Here is a 15244-nt window from a genome sequence, read left to right on the forward strand (position 1 = left end):
GTTTCCTCTTCTCCACAGTAGCCACATTTCCCTGTATAATGTTTCCCTATCATGAATACTGTAGTGTTCAAACCAGTATGTCCAAATCCTATTCTATTTTTTTTGTTTTTTTGTTGTTGTTTTTTTGTTGTTGTTTTTGCCTGTCCCGTTAGGCTCTTTTGCCATCAGAATTATTGCCTAAAGGCGAAGAAAGATGCCCAACGGATTTACTTTACCAAATGGACCATCCCAGCCTTGCCGTAATGGTCTATTTGATTCACCTTTTATTGTTTATTTTATTTTATTTTCACTTGCTAAATACGGGACAGACTTGACTGGGGAAAAGAAAGGGGAGAAAAAAAGAGGGAAAGAAAAACAGCGGGGAAGAGGGACGGGGGAGAGGGGCAAAAAACAAAAACCAACAAAATAAGCAGACAAAAAATACATATATAAATCACCTGGATCACCTGTTGAGAAAGAAAAAAGAGAAAACAAGCAGAAGGGAAAAAAAAGAGCAACATAATAAACAACATCACGATGATCTATGGGAATATAACAGTAAATACTAAATATTGTCCAGCACGTAAGATCGACAGCGCACAGTGTGCTTTGAGATAGGAGCCAAAAAGGGTGTAGTTTGTGTGTGTGAGCACCCGTGTGTACACCTGTGAGCATGAGCGCGCTTGTATTTAAATGATCTGCTAGAGGGTGTGGGGGAGCCACAGCCCCGTCCTCCAGGGCATGAAGCAGGTATGGAGGAGATCAAAACTCCAGACATCCAGAGGCCCTCAGAACACAAGAGACCAAGGAAGACCAACAGAGGGGCAGCTGCGCCACTGTCCCGGAAAGAGCTGAGGAGAGCCCCAGATGAGAGGTCACTCAGCAGCTGCGGAGCAGAAGCCAGGGGGAGTTGCAGTGACGTGCCCGTGAGCTCGGCCGGCAGCCAGCTGTGCCTGAGTGACCGAGCCCCAGGCCAAGAGGCTGAGGGCACCCCACCCCCGAAGTGGCCCGAGCGAGCCCCAGGCTCCAGGCCCCGACAAGCAGCCACCAAGGAGTGAGCCGGTGTGTACCTGGACGCCCACCCCCGGACACAAAGAACCACCAACACACCGATGTCTGAGGGCGTCTGCCACTGGCAGGGGAAGTGGTGGGGGAGATAGTCCTCCATACATTGGAGGGCCTGAGATGTCCCCAGAGAGGTGGCGTCTGATACCCAACCTGACATATAGACACAGACATACAGGCACACACAGATACAGACATCCATTCCCACCCTCATGCTCTCATATGCAATTACTCAACACTCACCCAACGTGGAGACAGACATGAAGAGACGCTGTACACACAATCACACTCCCCAAGCTTACTCTATACCCCAGGTCTAGGTACCCTTGTCCCTGGAGGGGGAAACTGCACCCAGACCCAGGTAGTGTTACCCTTTTCCCTGCGGTGGGGAGAAGCAGACCGCCCCGACTCGGCAGCAGCAGGGAGGCCCCACATTCCAGACCCCAATCGGACGGCCAACTCCTCCTCCCAGACCCCCCGCTCCAACAGTTCGCAGAGAACGGGGGTGTGTGAAGACTCCAAACCTCCCTCCGCCCGCTCATATGTAGTGTTGATGCATGTGTGTTCTAAGGTGCATTTAAAACCCAGGAGGGCATGGAGCTACCTGCCAGAGAGCAGCAGGTAAGCGCATAGTCCCTCCTGCTAGCCCTCAATGTCTACATGTATTTAAAATTGAGAGGTGGGCAACGACGCCAGGGGTGAGGTTGTACACCCTGATGGTCTTTTGGATTCCGTGTAGCGTGCCCACCCCCAAGGTCCTATGTGTATGTGTTATGAGAGTGTGAGTAATGTCTAAGTTGTGGGATAAAATTGAGGCACAGGCAGCCAGAAGGGGACAGAGGGGGGGGATGCCTCCCCTGCACCCTGGTGACACACCTTTACCCCAAGGCCCTGCATGTGTGGGTGATTGTGGTGGAGCGGGAAGAGGGAGGCAGCTGGAGATGGGGAGGGAAGGAAGGGAGGGGCAAGTGACCCCTCCCTGGGGCCAGCTCCCCCGCTGACCCCAATAGGCACCCCCATACTCTGCAACCCACGAGGGAAAGGGGGCCCAGGCCCATCCAGACCGGGGCCCAGTTCAGCAGCGCCGCCTGGCCCCACAGAGCCCGGGACAGTCCACCCAACCCCACCACAGAGAAAACTGCACCCACCCCGTCATACACTCATCTTCCAGACTACACAAGACGATAGACGGCCAGGCTGAGATCTTCCTCCACCTCTCCTTTATCTCCCCCTCCTGCAGAGTGAGTTCCTGAAGAGAGAAGACCACCTGCAAGATGTAACAGCCTCCCCCACCAGTTGAAGAGCCCCCCAGGTGGCTCGATGCACTGGCGGCACCCGATGCCAGGGCTGGGCCCCCATACACCCACCCGCCCACAACCCCGGCAACACACCAACCAGGACCCAAGCCCCCAAGGCCCAGCCAGGGCCCCAGCCCAGAGACGGAGCACCCCCAGAACCTCACGCCTGTCCCAGACCCACCCAGGGGCAGCCAGGCTACCAGGTCAGTAACCCACATCCGTCAGCACAGACCCTCCCCTAGCCCCGCTGCACGCAGCCACGAGGAAACTGTCACCTAAGAGCCAACAGAGCCCTTAATAGGCCATGACCGCAACCCCGGGTTGAGCCCTCCAAGGAAGATGGTCCTGGGGAATCCCCCGACGCCCCAAGCCTGTCCCTACCCCCACACCAATCACAACAGTGAAGGTGGGACCAAACTATGACCCCCCCACCCCCACTAGGTGATGGAGCTGATCAAAGGAGCCCAGAGCAATTGATCTGATGTGGTGGCAGAGGCTGTATCAAGACTAATGTAATCTAATAGATAATTTCTATATTGGTTAAAATTAAGATTATTTTTATTTTTCCAGTTCATGAGGACTGTTTTCTTGGCTATGCATAGGGCAGTGAAAACCATATGGGCTATATTCTTTTCTGTAGTGACATTATCTAAGCTGCCCAACAAACACACTAAAGGGGAAGTTGGAATGTTACATTTCAGACACTTTGATAAGTCTTCACATATCTCGCGCCAAAACTTCTGAACTGGTGGACAGAACCAAAGAGCGTGGATATAATTGTCCGGTGAATTGGTTTGGCAGTGTGAGCAGTTGTTGGTAGACGTAAAGCCCATCTTGAACATCCGATGACCTGTATAGTGCACTCTATGTAGTATTTTGTATTGAATTAATTGAAGACTGGGATTTCTAATTAGATGAAAGGTTTTTAAGCAAATCCGCTTCCCATTTTGCAATAGGAAGTGATATTGATTCATCTCTTTTAGAAAGCATTCTGTATATTTTGGAAAGTGATTTTGGGGTTTTAAGAGTAAGAAATTGAACCACACTTGGTGGTGTTTGTAGTTCAACTTGACCCGGTTTAAATTTCTTTTTTACTATGGATTTAATTTGTTGATATTCTAAAAATCTTTTCTTGTTGATCCCATATTGTGTAACTAGTCTGTCAAATGGAATAAATTCTGTTCCTTCTAATATATGTTTTAAGTATTTGATTCCTTTACCACTCCAATCTGGAAAGTTTATCATATTATTGTTTTGTAATATGCAGTGTTGGGTAAGTTACTTTAAATTAGTAACTTAGTTACATTACTAGTTACTCCTATCAAAAGTAACTCAGTTACTTCAAGTTACTAGTTACTTTTAAAGTAACTAGTTACTAGGGAAAGTAACTTTGGTTTTACCCAGAATTTTCTTATTAATGTGTTGCTTCCCTAACTGGATACCCAGCAAGGATGCCAGTCTTCTAGCTTGCTTACATGTTAGCACTATCCTTCCACAAGTACACTGTGCCACCTAATGGCCTGAACCTAAAATGGTTAAAATGGCAGTGTAGTAGTGCGAGTGCAAGTTAATGATGAAATGAATGAAACTAAATTAGAAATTAACAAAGTTTGTTTTATGTGTCACTTTTTTATCTGTCTGTTTTAATTAATTTCTATTGTTTCAACCCTCTACAAATGCAATCACATCATTTTGGGTTTGTTACAGCAGTGTTATAAATCTAATCATTGTATGTAGTATCACTAGGAAGAAGCAGTGGATCACAAAACACAACATACAGTGTGTTGAAACTTTTGAAAGATATTTATTTTTGCCATTTAAATGGACAGAAAGTATGCTTTTAGCAGTGCCAACATTAAACTGTACCTCAGACCATTTAGGAGCTGTAGGTATCAAAGTAGGTATCAAAGTGCAAAAAATGTAGTGCAAAAATGATTTAACATAAACACGGTGAGGTTTGTCCATTCTTTGTAAAGTTAACTGAACTCAACTTTGTAAACTTAACTGCTGAATTGCACCAACTGGAGACCTCATGTTCAGTAATAAAAGTATTTTCAGAGAAAGAGAAGAGAAATAAAATTAATTATAAGTATTTTCAGCCCCACAAACAGAAATAAAATAAATAATAAGTATTTTCAGCTTCATAAACAGTCAAACCAAAATAATATTTCCTCCATACAGGCCATGTAGATAAATAAAATATAGTGGTATTTTAAGTGCTTCAGAAGCCCAAGTTTCACTTGGAAATATTAACCTACTTTACCTTGTAGAGCACAACTGAAGGCAACACATCATCATCATATGAGCACTACTCAACTTTGGTTCCATCAAACCAACAATTGTACCTCAAGAGGAGAAGCTTCCCAAACTTATGATCAGACAACTTGTTCCTCTTTGGAGTGAGAATCAGGTTTCCCAGGCTGAAAAGCCTTTCAACTGGGGCACTTGAAGGAGTGGCTGCATTAAGTTTAAGAGAGAGTTTCTTTATCATCGGGAAATGATTCAGAGAGTCTAACCCTGTTGCTCCTGATTTGAGGTACTCGGCTACCTCACCTTCAGCAGTGGCATATATGTCCTCATTCTCTTCAAAGGAGAAGAACTCATCCTCTTTGCTATAACCCGGGTGCTGTGTTGTGTTGGTGACGCTGGTACCTGGTTGTAGCTGATCTTGCTCAGGGAGAAGTTTTCGACACTCTACCAGCAGACATGCCTTTGCGAGGTCCTTCCGCGCCTGGTCATGTAACCAACGAAGCTTAAATTTTAGTAGTGTCACAGCAGCCAGCAAAGCATCTTCCCTTCCAAGGACATGTGCAAACCTTGTTTTGACTGCCTGTAATAATGACACAGTAAAAGTGCAAAAAACATTTTGCATGAGAAAGTATGCATTGTTTCAACATTAAATTAATTAAACATTAAAAACATGCTGTAGTTTTATATAGAATGTATTTTAATTTGTAAATAGTGTGTATTTTACTATGTTGTATTTATTTTATTTATTTATTGGGGTTAAGTATCTGTAACTGTAACAGCATTCACTTGCATGTGACACAACAGCACAGCACAATATAAAAAGCAATTGAGTAATACATTTCATTAAAGATAAACACAAATGAAAATATCATCTCTTACCTGGACAACTGTATCTGGTAGCCCAACAATAATTTGCAGACCATTTTTTATAGCCAGAGTCTTGGTCATCAGCGATTCCAGTGTGGGTATGAGTGTGTCATAAAAACAATGGTCTTCTCCTTGAAGAATGTCCAGTGCCACAGTAAGTGGTTTCATGACTGCACAGTACTCTCTGATACACTGATGCTCCCTCTCATTGAATCATTTCAACTGTAATGTGGATGAGATTGTGTTCAGCTCCACCAAAGGTATCTTTGAAATTCTCTCCAGAGTATAATAGAACGAGTTCCACCTTGTTGTGCAAGGTACTAGTAGCTTCTTTGTAATAATGTCTTCCACAATCTCAGCAGCCACTGTGGAACGACTGGCCTTGTTCCACAGCCCTGCACATTTTGTGGTGGCACTTCTGTAGATGGTTTTTGTTGCAGCTTCAGACAATAGCCACTTCTCCACATCAGTGCAAGAGATAAGATTCATTGTGTACGATGCACATCTCTGATGTGGCGGTAAAGAAATTGCATCATCAACATTATCAGCACCATTCTGCAGCACATCCCCAATCGAAACAAAAGTCACCTCATCCTCCTCATATTCAGAGTCATCTGACTCAGGTGGTGGCTGGTACACTTTAAAAGCCTTGACAAAATTGGAGCCATTATCCGTTACAGTTGATGTGATTTTAAACGATAGGCCATGAGATGAGTTAATGTTGTCCAGCTCAGATGCAATACTGTCATACGTATGTCGACCCATAAATCGCCTGCATGCCAGCGCTGCTTTCTCACGTTTCATGTTTTGTGCATTTATCTAATGCGCGGTCACACCAAGAAAACTTTTATTATGCACAGTCCAAATGTCTGCTGTTGTGGAGATGTATTCTACCATGTCAAGTGTATTTTTGAGCTCTGACTCCATGTTGGCATATTCTTGGTCTAGGAAACTGGAAAATGTCTTTCTGGATAGTGCCTTCCCAGCTCTCCCTCGCACAGGTATATGACTAATCAGTTGTCTGAAAGCATGGGACTCAACCGTTGAGATGGGTTTCATGTCTTCAACAACATACCTGGCAATCAGCCTGTGTAGCTGGGGCTGGGTGATGGACTGTGCAGCAGGCTGTCCGAAATCAAGCTTTCGTTGTTTTGCTGGAATAGCGTCAACGGAGCTAAAGTCACCGACGTTGCCTTCGGGTTCTTTTTCAACTAACTTGGTAGATGCATGCTGTTTCTGAAGATGTTTCATCAGATTAGAATTGCTAGTCTTTGATGTCGAAAGAGTTTTAGAACCTCCACAGAGAGTACAGTTCACGACAATATTCCTGTCTTTTACCATCAGAAAGGAGAAATAATGTGAATATTTCCAGGAGAGAAAACCCATGCCTGGACCATCTTTGACTGCCGCCATGATTGTAGCTTTCGTCACAGTGTGATGTGCGCTTTTTATGTCCAACATGGAAACTGCAGTCGTGGTGCTTTCCTTTGTACTCGGGCCTCGGAAATTCTGCTTTCCCAGTAGGAAGTCAGACTGCAGATGAGCTGCATATGTGTTTAGTAGTAATTTGTTTTTGTAGAGGGCTAGCAAAACAACTGTTTTCGAGGGCGTCGCCATATTGGAATCCAGACTTCTCCGACGAGGCTAACCAGAATGCCGTTTACTCAAGTGTGACATTATTCCCAGGTTCGTGTTCCGATTTCCGAGGTAAGTCGAACGCAACACACGAAGTAACGAATAACGACCCTATCTAAATCCCAGTAACGAGTAACGTGTTCCTGATTTTGGCATAATAACTAGTTACCGTGCTCGTTACCGCAATAATAACGTAGTTACTGTAACGCGTTACTGTCATGGTCTCCGTGCCTGCCCGGTCGGCCCCACAAGGCTACAATTGCTGTTGCTGTTTTCTCCCTCTCTGCCTGGGCGGAGCTCACTGTGGGCTCCCGCCCTTGGCCCACACACACACCTGACAACACTCACCCATCATCACCGGGAGCACTATTTGAGGCTGGAACACAGATCCTCTCGTCGCTGGATGATTGTACCCCTAACGTTAGTGTTCTCACAGCTCTTGTGCTTCATATCCGTGACTTGTGATTAGTTGGTGACCTGCCTTCTCGTCTGCTTCAGATCCCCCCCCCCGGACCTGCGACCTCCCTGCTGCGGGAAAGTGTGTGAGTGTGAGAGAAGAAGACGTGAGCGAGTTACCCTGTGATTTCCCCCCCGGAGTTTTGGATCCCTTCACTGTACATATATTGCACTGCACTGTAAATAAACCACACCTTGGAGATACCTTACCGCTCTGCGCTTGAATCCCTGTACCAGATCGTGACAGAATCATCCAGCCACGGAAATGGATTCAGCAGACCCAGCGGTCTCGACTCCCACCCTCGCCACTTTGGCCGCGATGCTGGCACGCCACGAGCAGATGTTCATTCACCTTCGAGCAGAGCTCGCGAACCTCACACAGGCCGTGTCTCGGCTAACACCGCTACCGGCCGCTCCTCTGGTCGCCGCTCCTCCGTTGGAGGCGCCAGTTCCAGCTGTAAGTGTCGCGCCACCTGTTCACGTTGACAGATTCCTCCCTACTCCCAGGGCTTTCATGGGAGAGATTGATAAATGTGCTGGTTTTCTCACTCAGTGTGCCCTTCAGTTTCGCCAGCAACCGCAAACCTTTTCTACTGATGGTGCGAAAATCGCTTATATCGTCCAGTTACTCCAGGACCATGCTCTAACCTGGGCTCAAGCTGCGCTTCAGGCGGAGCCGGACATCACCTTTTCTGACTTTCTTACTAAGTTTAAAGGTGTGTTTGACAGGAAAGCCACAACTGCCACCGCCGGCCAGCGCTTGCTTGCGCTTAAACAAGGTAAACGCAGCATGGCTGATTTTTCTATTGACTTTTCTACCTTGGCTGAACAGGCGAAATGGGGGGAAGAGGCCCTTAAAAGTGCATTGCTCACTAATATTAATGAGGAAATAAAGAATGAACTAATGCTCCGTGAACTGCCTTCCTCCCTGGATGCGCTTCTGGTTTTGTGTATGCGGGTGGACGATCAGGTGCGCGCACATCGGAGCGCACGCGCGCGTTCGGGGCATGCCCCGCTGGACTTTTGTGGGACCCCTACTGCAGCCCATGGGTCGTGTGACGCCGACACCGGGGATGGGGAAGAGCCCATGCAGCTTGGGCGCTCACGGCTGTCGCCCGCGGAGCGCCAGCGCCGTCTTGCCTCCGGTGAGTGCGTTTATTGCAGCCGTAAAGGCCACTCTGTCTCCTCCTGCCCAACGCTGGCAAAAGGGCGCGCTCACCAGTGATCGTGAGGGTGCTGGTGGGCGATCTGTCGAGTGAAAGCCCTCTCCCCAGGCTTCTTTTGCCGGCTACTCTGCGTGTTCGGACTGTTTCTCATTCTCTCTCCGTTCTCATTGACTCTGGGGCTGAGCAGAACTTTATTGACACCTCACTCGCCGCCAAACTGAACATCGCCTTGGAGCCTCTGTCACGCCCCCTCCGCGTTCACGCACTGTCGGGCCAGCGCCTGCCTGACATCACTCATGTTTCTGAATTCCTTTCATTATCTCTCTCTGGCAATCACGCAGAAAGGATTTGTTTTTTTTCGTTTAAGGCTCCTCTCACTCCGCTGGTTCTGGGTCACCCCTGGCTTGTCCTCCACAACCCGCATATCGACTGGGAGAAGGGTGCCGTACTAGGTTGGAGTGTGGCCTGCCATATGAACTGCCTCCGGGCTGCGGCTTCCCCCGTTTCGCTCCCACCCACGGCCTCGCCGTCGGACGCCCCGGACCTCTCGATGGTTCCGCGGGTTTATCATGATCTGCGGGATGTTTTTTGTAAGGATCGGGCGCGGTCCCTTCCTCCGCACCGCCCGTACGATTGTGCCGTCGATCTTCTTCCTGGAGCTCCGCTGCCGTCTAGCCGCCTGTACAGCCTCTCCCGGCCTGAGAGGGATGCTATGGAGCGTTACATCTCGGAGTCGCTGGCGGCAGGGTTGATTCGCCCCTCCTCTTCCCCTGTCGCGGCTGGGTTTTTTTTCGTGGATAAGAAGGATGGTTCGCTGCGGCCGTGTATTGACTTTCGGGGCCTTAATCAGATCACTGTTAAGAACAAATACCCTTTGCCGTTGCTTTCCTCCGCCTTTGAACTGCTTCAAGGCATGACCGTCTTTACCAAGCTGGATCTGCGCAACGCTTACCACCTGGTGCGCATCAGGGAGGGGGATGAGTGGAAGACTGCGTTCAATACGCATCGGGGCCACTTTGAGTATCTCGTGATGCCGTTTGGGCTGACTAACGCCCCCGCAGTGTTTCAGGCGATGGTTAATGATGTCCTTCGTGATTTTGTTAACCGTTGTGTATTTGTGTACTTGGATGACATCTTGATCTTTTCTAAGACACTCGAGGAGCACAAGGTCCATGTCCGGCAGGTCCTGCTACGCCTTCTGGAGAACCGGCTCTTTGTGAAGGGGGAGAAGTGCGATTTCCACGTGGCGTCAGTGAGTTTTCTGGGCCACATTATCGAGAAGGGGGACTTGCGGACTGATCCGGAGAAAGTGCGGGCTGTGGTGGAATGGCCTACTCCTCCTGATCGCCGCCAAGTGCAACGTTTTTTGGGATTCGCCAACTTTTACAGACGGTTCATTCGTGATTTCAGCAGAATCGCTCTCCCTCTCACTAAACTCACCTCTCCCAAGGTTCCCTTCCAGTGGGATTCTGCCGCTCAGCGAGCCTTCGCCCTGCTCAAGGACAGGTTCACCACCGCTCCCATACTCCGGCAACCGGACCTTACACGGCAGTTCGTTGTGGAAGTGGACGCGTCGGACTCCGGGGTTGGGGCAGTTCTGTCTCAACAGATGGACGGTAAGCTGCACCCGTGTGCCTTTTATTCTCGCCGTCTCTCCCCAGCAGAGTGTAACTATGACATCGGGGACCGGGAGCTTCTGGCCGTCAAGCTGGCCCTGGAGGAGTGGAGACATTGGTTGGAGGGAGCAGCACAACCATTCATCGTCTGGACGGATCACAAGAATCTGGAGTACCTGCGCTCGGCTAGACGTCTCAATTCCCGGCAAGCCAGGTGGGCACTGTTTTTCGCTCGTTTTGACTTCACTATCACCTACAGGCCAGGAACACGGAACGTAAAGCCAGACGCCCTGTCCAGGCAATTCTCCATCACTGGGGAGGACTCGGACCCTGAGCCTGTCCTCCCGGCCGCCTGCGTAATTGGAGCCATCTCCTGGGAGATCGAGGGGCTCATCCAAGAGGCGCAGGAGACCGAACCGGATCCTGGCACTGGTCCACCTGGTCGCCTCTTCGTTCCTTCAGCCGTCCGCTCTCAGGTTCTCCAGTGGGCTCACACCGCCCGCTTTTCATGCCATCCTGGGGTCCTCCGCACCTGCTCGTTCCTCCGACGTTACTTCTGGTGGCCTGCTATGACTAGGGATGCCAAGGAGTATGTAGCCGCCTGTTCGACCTGCGCCCGGAATAAGCTTTCGAACCGCCCTCCACCGGGTCTTCTGCAGCCTCTCCCTACACCAGCTCGACCATGGTCCCATGTTTCTTTGGAGTTTGTCACGGGCCTGCCGCCCTCCGCTGGTAACACCGCCATACTTACCATTATCGATCGTTTCTCCAAAGCTGCACACTTCGTCGCCCTCCCGAAGCTCCCCTCGGCCTTGGAGACGGCCCGGCTCCTCACCTCCCATGTGTTCCGTCTTCACGGGATCCCCGAGGACATCGTCTCGGATAGGGGGCCGCAATTCACGTCCCGTGTTTGGAGGGAGTTCTGCTCCGCACTGGGGGCCAAGGTCAGTCTGTCTTCCGGTTTCCATCCACAGAGTAACGGGCAATCGGAGCGGGCCAACCAGGAGCTGGAAGCTACCCTCCGCTGTGTCACTTCGCACAACCAATCGACCTGGAGTGAACAGCTTCCATGGATCGAATACGCCCACAACAGCCACACATCCTCCGCCACGGGCAAGTCTCCCTTCGAAGCGTCCCTGGGCTATCAACCACCTTTGCTCCCGGCCATCGAAGGTGAGCACTCCGTTCCTTCTGTACAGGCTCACCTCCGCGGGTGCCGTCGTGCCTGGCGGGCGACTCAGGCTGCCCTGCTCCGTACTAAGGAGCGGAACAAGACCCTCGCTGACCGTCACCGGACACCGGCCCCCGTGTACACCATCGGTCAACGAGTATGGCTGGCTACCCGTTTTGTGCCGCTACGGACTGAGTCGAAGAAGCTGTCTCCTCAGTTTATTGGCCCTTTTCCCGTTGAGGCCATTGTGAACCCTGTGTCTGTCCGCCTCAAGCTGCCGCGCAACATGCGCATTCACAATGTCTTTCATGTGTCTCAGGTCAAGCCGGTGCTCTCCAGCCCGTTGTGCCCTCCCTCCAGGGCCCCGCCGCCCCCCCGGCTCGTGGATGGTCAGCTGGTCTACAATATCACCCGCATCATGGACTCCCGGCGCCGGGGTCGGGGTTTTCAGTACCTGGTTGACTGGGAGGGCTACGGGATAGAGGAACGCTCCTGGGTGCCTCGAGCTGCTGTCCTGGATGGTGCCATGCTCCGGGACTTCCACCGCAGGCATCCAGGTAAGCCTGGTGGGTCACCGGGAGGCTCCCGTTGAGGGGGGGGTACTGTCATGGTCTCCGTGCCTGCCCGGTCGGCCCCACAAGGCTACAATTGCTGTTGCTGTTTTCTCCCTCTCTGCCTGGGCGGAGCTCACTGTGGGCTCCCGCCCTTGGCCCACACACACACCTGACAACACTCACCCATCATCACCGGGAGCACTATTTGAGGCTGGAACACAGATCCTCTCGTCGCTGGATGATTGTACCCCTAACGTTAGTGTTCTCACAGCTCTTGTGCTTCATATCCGTGACTTGTGATTAGTTGGTGACCTGCCTTCTCGTCTGCTTCAGATCCCCCCCCCCGGACCTGCGACCTCCCTGCTGCGGGAAAGTGTGTGAGTGTGAGAGAAGAAGACGTGAGCGAGTTACCCTGTGATTTCCCCCCCGGAGTTTTGGATCCCTTCACTGTACATATATTGCACTGCACTGTAAATAAACCACACCTTGGAGATACCTTACCGCTCTGCGCTTGAATCCCTGTACCAGATCGTGACAGTTACTTAATAACGCGTTAGTCCCAACACTGGTAATATGTCAGGGTTGTTCCAGATAGGTGTACGTTTGCATGGGATTAATGAAGACTCCGTCAATTTTAGAAACTCCCACCATGCTGTCAGAGAAGAGCTGATGCTGACGCTTTTGAAGCATTCATGTCGTTGGATGTTTGAGCTGATAAATGGTAGGTCTGAAATCTCTAGATTATTGCAAAGTGCTTGTTCTACATCTAGCCAAGGTTCATCTAAGAGGGTATGTTTTAGCCATCCTGAGATAAATTGAAGCCTGTTGGCTAAGAAGTAGTGCTGAAAGTTAGGTAGTTCTAATCCTCCTTTATCCTTGGTCTTTTGTAGTGTTTTTAAGCTTATACGTGGGGGTTTATTTTTCCAAAGGAATTTGGACATATATGAATCCAGAGATCTGAACCAATCTTGTGGCGGTTTATTGGGATCTTTGAGAATAAATAATTTATTTTGGTAAGACCATCATTTTTATAGTGGCAACCCTTCCCATGAGTGATATGGGTAAACATTTCCATCTAGCCAGATCGCCTTCTACTTTCTTTAAAAGTGGGATATGGTTTAATTTAGTTAGATCTGTATGCTTGGGAGAAACATTAATACCCAAATATTTTATATTTCCCGATTGCAGTGGTGTAGAAGAAGAATTATGGAAGGAGCAATTAATCGGGAGGACTGTAGATTTTGACCAGTTAATTGAGTAATCTGATATTCTTGCAAAAGAGTTTCTCAATTCAATCACCCCAGAGATATTAGTTTGTGAGTTTTGGGGAAAAAGTAACACATCATCCGCATAAAGGCTGATTTTATGTTCCACTTTCTTGCATTTTATGCCCTTAATTACTGAATTCTGTCTAATTGCTGCTGCTAGTGGTTCAATAAAAATTGCAAAAAGTGAAGGGGAGAGTGGGCATCCCTGCCTGCCCCTCAGGAGACAGAAGCTGGAGGATGTTTGGTCATTTGTTTTGACACAAGCTGTTGGGGAATTGTATAATATTTTTAACCAGTTAATGAAAGAGGTTCCAAAACCAAATTTGTGTGACGTTGCAAACAGAAATTTCCAGTTAACTCTGTCAAATGCTTTTTCTGCATCTAAAGAAAATATTGTAGTTTCGATGTTTTTACTGTATGAATAGTCTATCAAATTAAGTAATCTACGTGTATTTGTTGATGAGTGCCTACCTTTTATGAAACCAGTTTGGTCAGGATGAATTAAGAGGGGGGTTATTTTGTCTAATCTCTTTGAGAGAGCTTTGCAGATTATTTTAAGGTCTACATTTATAAGGGATATTGGACGATAGCTTGAGGGATCTTTGCCTGCTTTTAGCAGGAGATTAATGTTTGCAGAATTCATATTTGATGGAAGTCTGCCCTTTTCTTTGATTTCCAACAACGTTCTGTAAAAAACTGGTGCTAGAATCGTCCAGAATTCTTTGTGGAATTCTGCAGGAAAGCCGTCTGGACCTGGAGCCTTATTATTGGGCATACTTATCAGGGCTTCCTGGAGTTCACCTGGTGTCAGTGGTGAATCCAGTGCCATTGCTTATCTAATAATTTTGGAAGAGTTATGTTGTCCGAAAAATGATCAATTTCCGGGTTTATTTGTGGTGAATACAACGTTTTATAGAAATCCCTGAAAATGTTGTTTATTTGTATCGGTTCATATATTGTGTTCCCAGATGAATCTTGAACAGCACATATAGTTGTTTTTTCTTTATTTATTTTTAGCTGGTTTGCTAGAAATTGATCGGATTTATTACCATGTTCATAATTTTGTAAGCGTAGTCTTTGTACTAAGAATTTGTTTTTTTGTTTTTTTTTATCAATTATCTCATTTAATTCTAGTTTTGTTTTGCATATTTTGTTCAATGTTTCCTGATCTTGGTGGGACACGTAGGCTTCTTCTAGTGATTTGATGGTTTTTTCTAATTCCTGAATATTTTTGTTTTCTTTTTTCTTTTTATGTGATGAGAAATAAATTATTTTACCTCTCATCACAGCTTTCCCTGCTTCCCATAGAACAGAAGCTGATGTTCTGGGAGTGTCATTATAGTCTAAATATGAAGTCCACTCTTTTTTAAAATATTTAATAAAGTCTTCATCTTTAAGTAGTGATATATTAAATCTCCAGTTTTTACTTGGCGTAGTATTATTCTTGTGCATTAGTGTTAAAGATACAGGAGCATGATCGCTGACAGCTATAGGGTGAATCTCAGTGTCTGAAATGTCACTCAGCAGTGAGCTGCTGACCAAAAAATAATCCAGACGAGAGTAGGAGTGATGGACATGTGAGAAAAAAGTATATTCCTTACTGGTGGGGTGAAGGGAGCGCCATGCATCGCGAAGGCCAAAGTCGCTCATATACTGTTTGATTATATTTGTGGACTGCCAATTACGCTGAGTTCCTGCTGTATTGAGCCTATCCATTTCTTCATTTAGTCCAAGGTCCATTTTAAGACCTGTTAAGGACCAGGTCTTTTTAAAATTATTGTTACTTTGAGGCAGCACGGTGGCACGGTGGTTAGCACTGTTGCCGTACAGCAAGAAGGTCCTGAGTTCAATTCCACCATCAGGCTGGGGTCTTTCTGTGTGGAGTTTGCATGTTCTCCCCGTGTTTGTGTGGGTTCCCT

The 15244-nt window shown here is 48.0% G+C and overlaps 1 pseudogene; it reads right to left on the reverse strand.

The window, feature by feature from the left end:
- Window positions 1-4650: 4650 nt before the first annotated feature.
- LOC146568478 (uncharacterized) lies at window positions 4651-6872 on the reverse strand (annotated as a pseudogene).
- Between the last annotated feature and the right edge of the window lie 8372 nt (window positions 6873-15244).

Source organism: Mchenga conophoros, linkage group LG8, assembly GCF_057382185.1.
Source record: "Mchenga conophoros isolate Kocher_MC1m ecotype Shallow Benthic linkage group LG8, M_conophoros_male_GT1.1, whole genome shotgun sequence".
Lineage (NCBI taxonomy): Eukaryota > Metazoa > Chordata > Actinopteri > Cichliformes > Cichlidae > Mchenga > Mchenga conophoros.